At 42.5% G+C, this 13,415-nt stretch overlaps 1 protein-coding gene across 3 annotated transcripts in view; it reads left to right on the top strand.

The window, feature by feature from the left end:
- Hivep1 (HIVEP zinc finger 1) overlaps positions 1-13,415 on the top strand; it is a 130,589-nt gene that overhangs the window by 7,266 nt on the left and 109,908 nt on the right. The window lies entirely within an intron of this gene.

Genomic DNA, 13,415 nt, shown 5'->3' with positions numbered 1-13,415 from the left:
AGTGTACCTAGACACCAAGAGGTCCGGTCTCAGATGAGGCAGAAGGCAAGAAGTGACACCTAAAGTTGTCCTGATGTCCACACATGTCCGTGGCATGTCCAGACCACTATTCACGCACATGTACACAAAGATACAGATGCATATGTAAAGATTGTAGCAGCGTGAAAGAGACAATTGCTAAATCAAATAATCTTAAGCATAATAAAGTGCTGTGTGAAATAGATTCATCACTTAATATTACAGCCACACACAGAGAAATACACTGTTGGTGAGTCTATCATACAAATATATCCATTCACACATCTTAGGTGGTCTAGCCTACTGTATACCTGGCCTATGTGCTTTAAGGTTTTGTTCCTAGGCTGCAAACATGTGAGCATGTATCGAGTCTGTATATAGGCGCGGGCTGATTAAAACTTTTCCATTCATACCCTCTTTTCACTGAAGAAAGTTTTAGAAGCTCTTGGTTATATAAAAATATAAAATAAGCACATAAATTAAGCATTTAATAACAGTAAGTCACAGTTATAAAAATATTTCATATGTTAGTATATGTACATGTGTGTGTAATTACCTCAACAGCCAGAAGACGGTGGGAGGGCCCCTGGAGTTACAGCAGTTATAGGTATCGGGTGTAGGGGTTGACTGGCAACTAACTCCAATGCTCTGCAAGATTAGTAAGTGCTCTTAACTATCTAGCCATCTCTCTAGCCCCAGATCATAAAAGTTTAAAAAATAACTTTATTTTGTCACTAAGATCAAAAAAAATTTGCATGCTAAATTTGGTATGTTTATTTGTTTTAACACAAAAGAATTAGGTCTCAGATGACCATTTGATGCTGTGGGATGTGGAGCACCTGTAGGGTTTCTAATTGATTGATGCTTTGACGTGATCCTGAAAATGCTATTTCACATGTTACATGGTACCAAATGGCAGAAGTATGGCCAGGGCCATGTCAGAAATTGTTGGAAATTCTGTTCTAACCTCTAAACTTCCTATTTTATTTATTTATTTATTTATTTTTAACAGAATTCAAGTCAGAATCTGAAACAGTAATTTCTAAAATCAAGTATTTTAACAGTAGCAATATAACACAAAGATGAACACTAATTTCATACATGTATGCTATGGTTGGAAAATTTTAAGTTGTTATAGTTTCTAGAGGAGCAGAAAACTTTGGATAGTTTAACAGGGCGGTTTGGACATATAATTGTTTGGAATCTGAGCCCAGGTATTTCAGGCAGGGTTCCTTGAGTGTGTGTGATGTCCAGTTTGGTACAAAGTACACATGTTTTGTGGACAGAGCAAGGCTGCAGTACTGTCTATGCTGAGCGCTGCCCCCCTTCCCATTTTGCATTCATCATGCATTTGGTTTTCAATTAGTTTTAGTCTATGCTGCATGTTTAGAAATCTTTCACTGTTGCCAAAGGATTTTTTTTTTCTCTCAACCCCCACATTCAGTTTTTAAGAATTAAGCAAGTGACCCACAATTTAAAAATCTGAGCTGAGGGAATTCTAACACAGTGGTATTTGTATATCTTAAAAAAAAAAAAAAGTAAAAAGTGCAGCATAAAAGGTAAAAATGCTACATTCATCCAAGCCCCTTGCTGTGTGTGGAGGCTTCAGACCTTGAAGCTGCCTTGGGTGATTAGAATATGGTGAGTGACCCTGATGACCTGGGACAAGGTAGACTTCATGAATACTGTACGGTCAGGCTGTGCTTATAAAAGTTGTTTTTCATTCAATAATAAATGAACATCAACATACTAAAGTTATATTTTAATCTTATAAATGAAAAAGAAAGCTTGACTTTTTGGCTCTTGTAATAATAATTAGCATAAAATAGAAATACATTTTTTAATTGTTGAAAAATATTTTGTCTTTATACTTTTTTTTCTCCTCATGTAATAGCCAACTTTATTCAGAGCATTAGAAAATTTATACTCAGAGGATTAAGAAGAGTCACCTGATTATGTAATCACAAGGACAAGCTATAAAGTCAAAACCATGTTGTTCTATATCGGCAGAGGCATATAAACAAATAGCAATAGGCAGATGTAGTCCTTATACTCTTATCAGTTTTCTTTGCTTTTTATTTATTTATTTATTTTTTATTTTTGTTTAAAAATTGAAAACACAAACCTGATGGTGTCACATGCAAGCCAGCACTCAGGAGGCAGAGGTAGGTGGATTTCTCTGAGTTTGAGGCCAGCCTGATCTCCAGAGAGAGAGTTCCAGGACAAGCATGGCTACACAGAAGCCTGTTTTGAAAAATCAAACCAGTGAAACAACCAAAAGCCAAACTGAAAGCAGACTTCAGCTGAGCCCAGGGTTAGGAGTATCAGTGGTCCACATGGAAGGTCTTTGGGAATCTTTACACAGATCTGATGTAGAGCCTGTGATGACAGTATTCCCTTTAGGATCTTTTCTTAGAGCTCACCTGAGGCCACTCCACAGTGCTCTCCCTCTCCCTCTCCCTCTCCCTCTCCCTCTCCCTCTCCCTCTCCCTCTCCCTCTCCCTCTCCCTCTCCCTCTCCCTCTCCCTCTCCCTCTCCCCCTCTCTCTCTCTCTCTCTCTCTCTCTGTGTGTGTGTGTGTGTGTGTGTGTGTGTAAAGAAGAAGGTGTACATACAACACTGATGGTAAGAAGGATAATGTAGTAAGTACATGAGCCAGTAACATTGTTTATATTGTCATTATAGTTTGTAGTTTCTGCTTCTGCATGCCTGCTGTACAGCAGGTTCTCAGCACCAGTGTCCTCACAATGATGAGACTTTTTGCTGTGCAGTTGTTGGGTGACAGGGAGTCTTCAGCTGTGTTGTAACAGGAAAACATACCTTAGGAATACACTTTTCAAGTCAGAGATGTTTAATTGCAAATGATCTCAATGGCCAGGCATCATAAGGTGACGTTTAGACATATGATCAATTTTCTGAGCTACTTGACACTTGAAACAGTGCATGTTCCCTGCCTAAAAATGCACTAGACCTCTGTGCTGGCATAGGTAACTCCCCTGGGCTCATGTTGGAACTGACTAGTGCAGAATTTAATTAGGTGGGGATTTAGATGGAGCACATTAGATGTAACATTGGGGAGTCTGATCGCTCAGAGTCACAGAGAAAGTATGGAACTTGAATATTATGAGCCTTTTGAAGAGGGGACTTTATCTTGTTTACAGTCAAGGCAAGGCCCTTGGGGTAGAGATTCTAGCCAAGATGGGCATTTGGAGGCCTGCCTTTAGGATTTATCTGTTCCAATTTCTATGAGGGCCACAGATAGGCCAATAGTATCCTTAGCTAGCTAATAGAGTCCAGAGAGTTGTTAATGAGTCCTAGACTTGTGGATTCATTTATGATTTCTTAGCTTTATAAATGTGTAAAGTGATACATAACTAGCAGCCCCCTCTATAGTTGGGATTGGTGGCTGTGGCCTGCACCTGAAATTGTAGCTACTCAGGAAGCTGCTGCCTAAGAATTCCTGAGGCTAGCAACTGAAAATTAGCTTGATGGGCAACTTGGTGAGACGCCATCTCGATCAGCAAACAAAAGCCATTTATTTTCAGTAGAGACTGATGTCCATAGTTGGTTATTAGGATGTGCTGCTGGACAGTGGCAGGAAATGTTAGCAGCTAGTCAGTTTGCGATTGGAAAGGACACAGTGGAGCCTGTAGCACACTGTGCTGCTAAGGACGAGCAGGGGGGTCATTGTGAAGTGTAGTAAAGGCACTTTCTCTGTTCTGTTTTTTTTAACTGAGGATTGAATGTAGAGCCTGTGCATGTTAGGTGGTACTCTACCACCGAGCTCTATCCCTACCCTTCAAACTCATTTTTCAATTAAATTTGTTCCTCAATGGTGATGGTCATCTAATCTAATCACATACCTCCCACCCATCTCCTCCTTCTTCCTGTCAACCCTCCCTCTCCCTCCTAACAAAGTCCCTTCCACTCTTATCTTCTTCCTTCCTTCCTTGCTCTGTGTGTGTGTGTGTGTGTGTGTGTGTGTGTGTGTGTGTGTGTGTGTGCATGTTCCTGTGCGTGTGTCTGTGCCTGTGTCTGTATCCCTCTGCTCCTGGGAAAAGTTTGGGATTAGAAATAAGCTGATGAAAGAAGCTACCAGAATTAATTTTCAGGCACACAAGTGAGTATGAGAAGTACCAGTTCATCCTAAAACAGCATGTATGCATGCGTGGATCTTACTGTTAGACCTGTGTGGGCTCTGCTTCCCAAAGGGGCAGGCTTTGCACATTTTCGCCCTCAGAAAAGCCTTAGTAGACGAATCTGAGAGGACTTGGTTTGGCAAAGGTAGAAAGTAGGTTTGAAGCGCACATGAGGTTGAGTTACACAGGACTGGTGCTCCGTCCACTGTGGGAATTAGGTTTCCACATCCTTGTCATGTAATCCATTGTCTTTGCCCTTTCCCATTTGCACAATCCAGGGTGGTCCTAGCATTCTCACCCCGACTGCTCTGAAGTGATGGGACTATGGAAGAGTGTAGGAAAATTTCCTGCCGAGAGCAGCTGTTCAGAGTGCTGCCCCTGCCTGCTTCCCTGCCTCCCTGCCTCCCTGCCTCCCTGGACACAGTCCTTCTAGCCTTGTGCTCTACCGACCAGCTAGGGGGAAGAATTGACAGTGGTGTGGCAGATGTCAAGGCTCAAGGTCCCGCTTGTGGTCCTGGTGAGGGAGCAGTGAGGCAGGGCCATCTGATACACAGCCCACACTCTGAGGATGGATGGGCCATCCCCATCACCTTCCTGGGTCTTTTCTTGACCTCTTAGGCAGGGAGGCTTGAGAAACTGGTGACTCACAGGAGATTTGTGCCGGTCATTTCAGATCCAGTGTTAGGCATTATTGTATGTATGTATGTATGTATGTATGTATGTATGTATGTATCTATCTATCTATCTATCTTCCTTCCTTCCTTCCTTCCTTCCTTCCTTCTTCTCTCTTTCTTTTAAAATTAATCTATTTAAAAGGTTTTTTTCATTTTTACATACCAACCACAATTTCTGCTCTCTCCCCTCCTCCCATCCCCCCCCCCCACTTTTCTCCATCCAACCCCACATCCACTCCTCTGTAAGGGTAAGGCCTCCTGTGGGGAATCAACAAAGTCTGGCTTATCAAGTTGTGGAAAAGCAAAGCGCTGCTATCAATTTTTTTGTTCTATTTGAGTCTAAGTTTTCAAAGCCTCACCTTCTTTAAGATTGTAAGTCAGTGTGGAAAATGGGAGATACTAGCCTTTTTTTGCTATATTTTGAGAATTTGGTGTGGCTGGTTTTCACTGTTATTGGTCGTATGTGTTTGACTACCAATACCTCAAAGAATGACCTCTTCTGGCCCTCTGCAAATTAACTTATTAAAATGTGCTAGACAGCATTGGGGACTCTTGAGTTCATGGCCATCGTGACATGTGTTGGCTATCTACTACTTCTGGGCATATGGGGCCTACCCTTAAGTGTGGTTTGTATGCCCCGTGAAACGCCATTGGATGGAACTTCTGGGTTAGGGATGGGGCCTAGGACTGTTCCCGCTCTCAGCACTAGGAGCCCATCTGACTTAGACCTGTGCAGGCCCTGTGCACGCTGCCCCAGTCCCCGAGTTCATCTGTGCATCAATCCTGTGGTATCTGGAAGACACTGTTTCCATGGTGTCTTCTAACCCCACCAGCTTCTATGGTCTCTCTGCACCCTCTTCTGAATAATTCCCTGAGCCCTGAGAGGAAGGGATGGAGACATCCCGGTTAGGGCTGAGTGTTCAAGGTCTTTCACCTTGTTATCCAGTTGTGTGTCTCTGTGTGTGTTAGTTCCCATGTACTGAAGGAGGAAATTTCTCTGACTATGGTTGTGTTCTGTACTCTTCACTGGTGGTAAAGGCAGAGAGTTGGGCTTCTTGATATGACTTGGGCTGTGTGGTCTTGTGCAAGTTGTTTTCTTGGTCTGTAAAATTCGGATAGTGGGTAAAGGCTAGACCTCAAGGCTATAGTATTGTTTGTCACATGCCTGGTACAGGGTAAGCACTTGAAGCAGAAGTCGCCTACCTGAACTGGCTTAGTCAAGCCTCTGGGTTGCATGTGTTTCACAAGCAGAGGACAGGAGTGTTCACAGAGAACTCTTTACTGGCTGCACTTGGTTCTACACAGGGTGCTTGTCTATGCTCATGAAAGGTTCTTGTCCAGACTACTGGAGATGAGGGCAGCCAGGGCAGAAAGTCACCTGAAAAAGAAAGTCCGTGCTCACTGCCAACCCTTCCGTTTTTTCACTTGAACTCACTCAGTTCATGACTTTTTTGTTTTGTTTTTAACTTGTTAGGAGAGGTTAAACAGCATTAGTCTCCATCCAGTATCAGGAAGCTGAAAGGTCTCTGATGTTAGTATACTGAAGTGTTATAAAATATTTCAGGGTGACTGGTCATGTGGGATTGGAGTACTGTGTTAGATTTGGAGATAGGTGTCATCTCTGTCCCCTGCTCTACCCCAGTGTAGGAAGAGAAACCCAGCCTGCTTTTTCAGGATCATCTAAACAATGAGAATATTTCACTTGCTGTCCGTTCACGGCTTGCCCCAGTAGTGGTTTTTATAAAACCTATCATGAATGCAAGCTTGCCTTGTTTATGTAAGGGTTATCTCACTGAGTTCGTGAGTGGAATCTGTCTAATTCTAATGATTGTTATGGGGAATGCTGTTTACACATTGTTTTACAGATTTGGAAGTTAGGTCAGTCACTCCAGGCTGACAGCAAATGATTTGAGAGTCAGGAATCCTGGAGGGAAAACAACCCCTTGGCTTATTTAAAATACTTTTCTGTATGTTACTGAAGCTAGAAAGGGAGTTAAGTAATAATTTAAAAACCAGTTTTAGATGACAGATACGGAAAAAAAATTGGTGACTTTAGGACCTGTCACATAAATGACTGGCATTACTTAATTTGACTGGGATAATATGAGAATAGACCTAATATAGAAAATCTCCCACTTCATTTTGAAAGTAATTATTTTTCAGTTCATAGTGAGAGGACATGTGATGCTTCTGAATACTTTTCAACATTAGTCAAGTGTTTTTCTTTTTGAAAGAAAATACAAAATATAACCAGCCACAGTAATGATTTTTTTTTTAAGCATCTTTGTACACAACAGTTCTGGTGAGGTATTATTTATTTATTTGACTGTAGACAGAAGAGTAAGTAATGGGAGTAAGAGCTCCCCTTGTACAACTATTCCTAAGCCCCACAACTAGAATTCAGTGATCCAAGCAAGTCTGGGTAACGTTTGCTCTTGAGTTCAATATTTTATGACTAGATGAAGTGCTTTACTTTTCAATTTGTATTTAAAACATGTGGTAGTGCTTTTCTGCATGTTAATTCAGGGTGCTCTTCTGAAATGTATTAATATGCCAGTTACAGCATATACTGCCTCATTAGAGCTGGAACCAGCACTAGAGAGTGCTTACCGCACATGAGAGCATATATTCACAAAGGGTCATCTCACAAGAATGCGACCATTAGATCTCTAGACCCATATTTATACATTTGTACAGGATTACGTTGTTGTTGTTATTGAGACATAGTCCTAGTGTGTAGCCCTGGCTGGCCTGGAACTCGGTATGATGACCAGGTGGATTTTGAACTCATGAATATCCCCCTGCCTCTTCCTTCTGTGTGTTGTGATTAAAAACAAGAGTCACCTTGCTTATTATGATACATTAATTTTCAAATTTTTCATTGTAAAAACTTAGCAGCATTTTGAGTTGGTTCCATGATGTATTTATTCTATTCTAGAGAGTACTACAAGACTGTGTTGCCATGCAGAATGGAACCATGGTGGTCTTGACAGGTGCAGACTTGATGTGAAGCCTGATTTCTCTGGTACTCGATGATGAGTATACATTTAAGGGATGTACTTTTTGGAAGTGTGCTTCCCCCTTCTTCTCTTACAACTTTGAGATTTGTCAGTGAAGAAAACTGCAAGACCAGCATATAACTGCCTAATACATACAGTATTCAAATGGTATACAGTTAGGTCTAGATATACAGTTAGGGGAGTATGTTATATTACAGAAATAAATGAAGAAGCATCCACAGCCTGGAACCTGGAAGGTGGTTTCCCAGTCTTGGTGTTCTTCACATAGCACATGTTCAAGTGGGGAAGATGCAGGCTCATGTTTGAGTCATTCGGCCTTGTACAGATGAACAGAGAGATTCATTGATTGGTCAATGAATGGTCTCAAGCCACAGCCTCAAGCGATGACTCTTGAATGGGTAGGACAAACCAGACAAATCATATGTCTTCCCATAGCTGTGCTGTCATGGGCTGATGGCATGGAAGAGGCTGTTCAGATGGTTTTCTGGTGTTCGACATAGCTATCCTTTCCACAGGACTGTTACCAGGCTGTGTGCCAAGTGCCTTTTTCTTGTGACTTGTTTCAACTCCATGAAGTAGGGGTGTTATTAGCATATTTTATAGCGGAGGGAAGTGAGGAATGGAGAATTTATCACTTGCCCAAAGCGTCACAGCTGGGATCTACATAGTCACCTCCTTGGCTTTCAGCATGCTTAGTCATGCTCACCTTGACTGAGGTTGACAATGGGCAGCTCTTTGCTGGGTTTGTGTATGCCCTCCATCTGTGGAGTGCAGCCTTAAGAATGGCATACTGGACCAGTGATAGGGAGATCAGAGTTAGAAGGATGATAAACTTTTTTCCTTTGCTTGTTGAGAATCCATTCCAGAGTTGTTTGTATATATGACTTCAAGTTGAATTTGCCATCACAAACAATTCTGGAAATTTCCAAACTCGGCCTGAGACTAACCAATCCTTACAGATATTTGTGTATGTGGTTTGCTTTATTGTACATTGTTGGAACTAGAGATGCCTTGCCTAAAAGTAAGAAGGGCAGTATTTGTGTGAATGTTTCAGCAGAATACTTTTGAATTTCAGAGGTGAACCTATTATATGTTTAAACAAAATGTAACTGACATTATAACCTTTCCCTTGTATGATGTGCATCTAGAAATTAGAACAAGCAGACTTCATTCATTGTTGGAGGGTCTCCCACATTGCCGGTAAAGGTGGCATGAAGCACTGGTTTTAGGGGTTCAGAGTATGTGTGGATTATATTCATTTTCTATTTTGCTTCTTGATATAGTGAAATAAAACCTAGTTCCTGCCTTCCTAGTTTTCAGTATAGCATGTCTCCCAAGTCTGAGAAAAGGTATAGGAGTGCTCCCACACAGCTGCAATGGGATGTGTATGTGCATTAGGGACACCAGAGGACAAAAGCCAGAACTAATGTCTTCGCTGGAGCAATGTGGCATCCTGCTTGGAGGTGTCCCCTTCAGGTTTGCTTGTGGTGGGAACTTGCCTAAGGACACAGCTTTGGCATAGATTTTTAAAGAAAGGAAAGACAGACTGGCAGAGAAAATAATTCCATCAGGCCTTGGTAGAAGAATGAATGGGGTGGCAGGACCAGTTTGGGATCCTGGGATTGTTGTTTTTTTTTTTTTTTTTTTTTTTTAGTTAGAGTGTATTTCTTAGTGAAGTTGAATTACAAGGACCCAAAGGGTAAGACTTCTCAGATTTGATATGTGTAGATTCATTCATTCATTCATTCTTTTTTCCTTCCTTCCTTTCTTTTTTGGGGGGAGTAATGACAAAATTATTAAGTTGATATTTTTATGCTACTAGGGTGGGTGTTCTTGACTTTCCATAAGAAGTTAGAGGCCAGGTATTGTTGCACACTATGACATTAAAACAAAAACAGAGACTCCACCGTCCATGTAGGGCCAAATGGTTTGTGATATCTAGGGAAGAAGATGGAAGGCTAGAGGAATGAGGCAATCTTTTTAAAAATGTTAGGAAATACATCCTGCAAATGAACAACACAGCAGAAGTGTATTACTTTGGCCTCCTGTTTATGAGCAAGGATGAAATGGCCAAGGTTGAGTGCATAGAAAGCAAACCTCTGGTTCACTCTTGAGTAGCTGTCGTTTTGGAGCAGGGGTCAGAAAATTACTGGCCAGATCCACATTCTGTCTATTTCTGAAATTGTTTCTTTAAAACATACTGCTTCTGTTGCCTCATGTTCCATGTAGGGCCATTTTCATGGGGCGGCAGCAGCTCTGTGTGGCTGACGAGGCTGAAGTATCTGCTTCTAAATGGAGCCCTGTTAACACAGCTCAAAGCCTGTGTGCAAATCAGGAACTGCTAACATGGCATTTTCTGCTCTGTTCTCAAGTATGATGGCAGCAAATGGCCACATTGATGTCCATCCCCCAGAAAGCTCTGTGTGGGCTTCAGTGGCCCCTTTCTGCCCTGCATTTGTTCAGGACATACAGACTGTGGGGTTTACACATGCAAGTCCAAGCACCAGTACTACACTTTTATGTAGTGTGTATTTGAGTTTTAGTAAAGTGTGATATATAGTCAGTAAAATCCAGTGTAAGTGCTCAGTTCAGTAATGCCTAGTAGGTTTAAAGAATGGGCAGCCTTTGGCACAATTATCCCTGTTGTCCCCACCTCCCCCAGCAGGTGACCTTCAGCCACTGGCAGTCTGACCTCATCCTCAGCTCCAGCCTAGAAAATGGCTGCTCTGCTTTCCTGCTCTACATGGCTTTCTCTGGAAATCAGATAAAGGGTATCATAAGAGAGTCTTTGTGATACATTTAACGCATATCTGACATAATGAGTTTGAGATTCTTCCACACAGTAACACACACCAGGTTTTTACTACCTTTTGTTGTGAAGAGGTTTTTACATACAGCCTGCTTGTGCATTTCTGAGCTGGTCGACACGTGGGCTTGCCCTGTGTGGTCTCAGATCTATGAGTCCAGTGGGATTTAACCTTCCCAATATTACTGTAGCTAATCCTTTGGGTTACTGTTTGGTGTATTCTTTAGCTTTTTGCTTATATGATCTTAAACTAGATCCTTTGTGGACAGCCCATTTCTGCAGTTGGGTCATCCAGCCTAATGGTGGCTCTTCAACTTCACATCGGGAATTGTTGTGTTTGTGGCTGCCATTTTGCTATTTCATTTCTATTTACTTTGTACATTTATTCCTTTGTACTTTATTAGTGTCTGCTAGTGCTTGTCGTGATTTCCATTTTTATGGGCTTAGTGAGTATTCTAGAGCGCATCTTGATGCATCACTGTCTGGAAACAATGCAAACCAAACTCAGGTAAAATAGGAAGTGTTGCCCAGATCTCCGTTCTTCCCTGTGTTCTGCCCATTATCATCATTGTTTGACCCTTGTGTTACAGAGCCAGCTGGACAGTGAAGTGACTGCTTCTGCAACCTGATTTTAAACACCTTAAAGGAAGAAATGAAAAGAAGTATTTAATAGTCTATGTGTGTCTTCATTGGCCATTCTTGGCACTGTTCTGTGAACTCAGGCTGTTGTCTTGTGTCCGTATCCCTTCAACTTAGAGCAGGTCTTCCTGAAGCAAGGGCCTCCCTACATGTCCTCTGTGTTTCTTTATTTCCCCTTCACCTCCGAAGCATGGGGTTCATGGATTTCGGTGTTTCTCTCTGCTCCAGGCTTCCCAGTGTCTGTGATGAGAAGTCACCTGTTTGTGTTGTCATTCTCATTTTGCTTAATCTCTGTGAGATGTGTGAGGCTTTCCAGAAGACATTTAATTAGTTTCCTTTGCCTTTCAGCAGGTGAATGTGATGTGTTCAGATGCAAGTCTTACTGTCCTGGCCTTAGATGTCTAGATTATTATTGCTATGATAATTTTACACACGTGTGTGTGTGTGTGTGTGTGTGTGTGTGTGTGTGTGTGTGTGTATGTGTGTGTGTGTGTGTGTATGTATGTATGTATGCCAGCCATACACAGATAGAGGTTACCCTAGGGAATGAGTTCTCATCTTCCATCATGTGGGTCCTAGGGATTGAACTCAGGCAGTCAGTCTTGGTGGCAGATGCTTTTACCTGTGGAGTCATCTCACTGCCCCTACCCCTTTTACTTTGAAATAACTTTAAAATTAGCATACAAGATGTGTGTGTGTGTGTGTGTGTGTGTGTGTGTTGCAATATTTTATTTTGGATTTTGTTTATGGAGACAGGTTTCTCTGTGTAGCCCTGATTGTCCTAGAACTTGCTGTATAGACCAGGCTGGTCTCAAACTCAAAGAGATCCGCCTGCCTCTGCCTCCTGAGTGCTGGGATTAAAGGTGTGCACCACCACTGCCCAGCATGTTGTTGAGGTATTTTCCAGGAGCTTTAGTAGATTCCTCCAATCTGCCCCCACTTACTCCTAATTCCTTCACCACTGTCTTTCCCTCATTCATATTCTTTGTGGCCTTTTGTCCCCCTCCACCCCTCCTCAGGCTCCATTTTCTCTCATCCCTCATTCAGTTGAACCTTGATATATGAAGGAGACTCTTCAGGACTCTGTCTGCAGATGGTTCAGTCCATTGGAGGGGGTGGCATTCCTGCATATACATGCCTCCTAATTATCTCCAGATTGCTCACAGTACCTACCACAATTGTTATGCTGTACTGTTTAGAGAGTAATGATAAGAAGAAAGTTTGTGTGCTCCTGAATTGCATAGCTGTTGATCTCTTATGTGTTCTCTTGTACACATGACTGCCGTGGTTCCCGTGTGGCAGTCAGAGGACATCATTGATGTTGGCTCTTACTTTCCATCTTGTTTGCTGTTCACAACTGCACTGTTTTCATCTGCCTAGCAGGCTAGCTTGCCTGGGGGTGGGGGGGGGTGGGGTTCCAGGACTCCAGTCCATGTTACCTCAGGACCACTGCAATTATAGACTTGCATGGTTGCTGTTGGTTAGTGTTCTTGGGATGGAAAGGCAGGTCTTCTTTCATCCTTGAGGCAAGTGCTTTCACCTGCTGCCTAGCCCTGTGTTCATTTATGTTTTATTTTCTAATTGTTTTCCTTTTAAGGCCAACTTTCTGAAGGTCACACTGTATTTTTGTGTTTGGTCAGACATTGGTTCATGAAGCTTTCACTGTCCTCAGATGGATCCATGTGAAGGCCAGGAACACTTGTGACTACATGCAGTTCTGATGCTTACCTGCCTTGGTTTTTACTTTTCACCAAACCCTCTGGCATCTTTGCATGTGCCCGTGGTAGCTCCTACATACTGTCTGCCCTTCGTGTAAAACCTCCACACAGCGGCTGCCTCTCCTCCCAGAGCTTTCTGTGGATTCTTTGGAATCTTGTTCATGCTGAACTGGAGTTTACCCTCAGACACAGAGAGCCTCTGGCCTTCCAAGTTCACTTGTTACGGGACTACCATTCCCCTGCCTGTGTGCCCTGTCTTGCAGTAGCGCTCTACTTGCTGATTTGCAGACTGCCCTGGGTTGAACTATGGTGCTGACTGAGCTGGTGTTAGGGGGCCAAGAACAGCTTCAGGGAAGAAGGCTCCAGGTCAGTACTTGCCATGAAGACATGCATTTGAGTCTG

Source organism: Phodopus roborovskii, unplaced genomic scaffold (genome assembly GCF_943737965.1).
Source record: "Phodopus roborovskii unplaced genomic scaffold, PHOROB, whole genome shotgun sequence".
Lineage (NCBI taxonomy): Eukaryota > Metazoa > Chordata > Mammalia > Rodentia > Cricetidae > Phodopus > Phodopus roborovskii.
The sequence above is the reverse complement of the archived record's forward strand: the minus strand, read 5'-3'. Positions and strand labels throughout refer to the sequence as shown.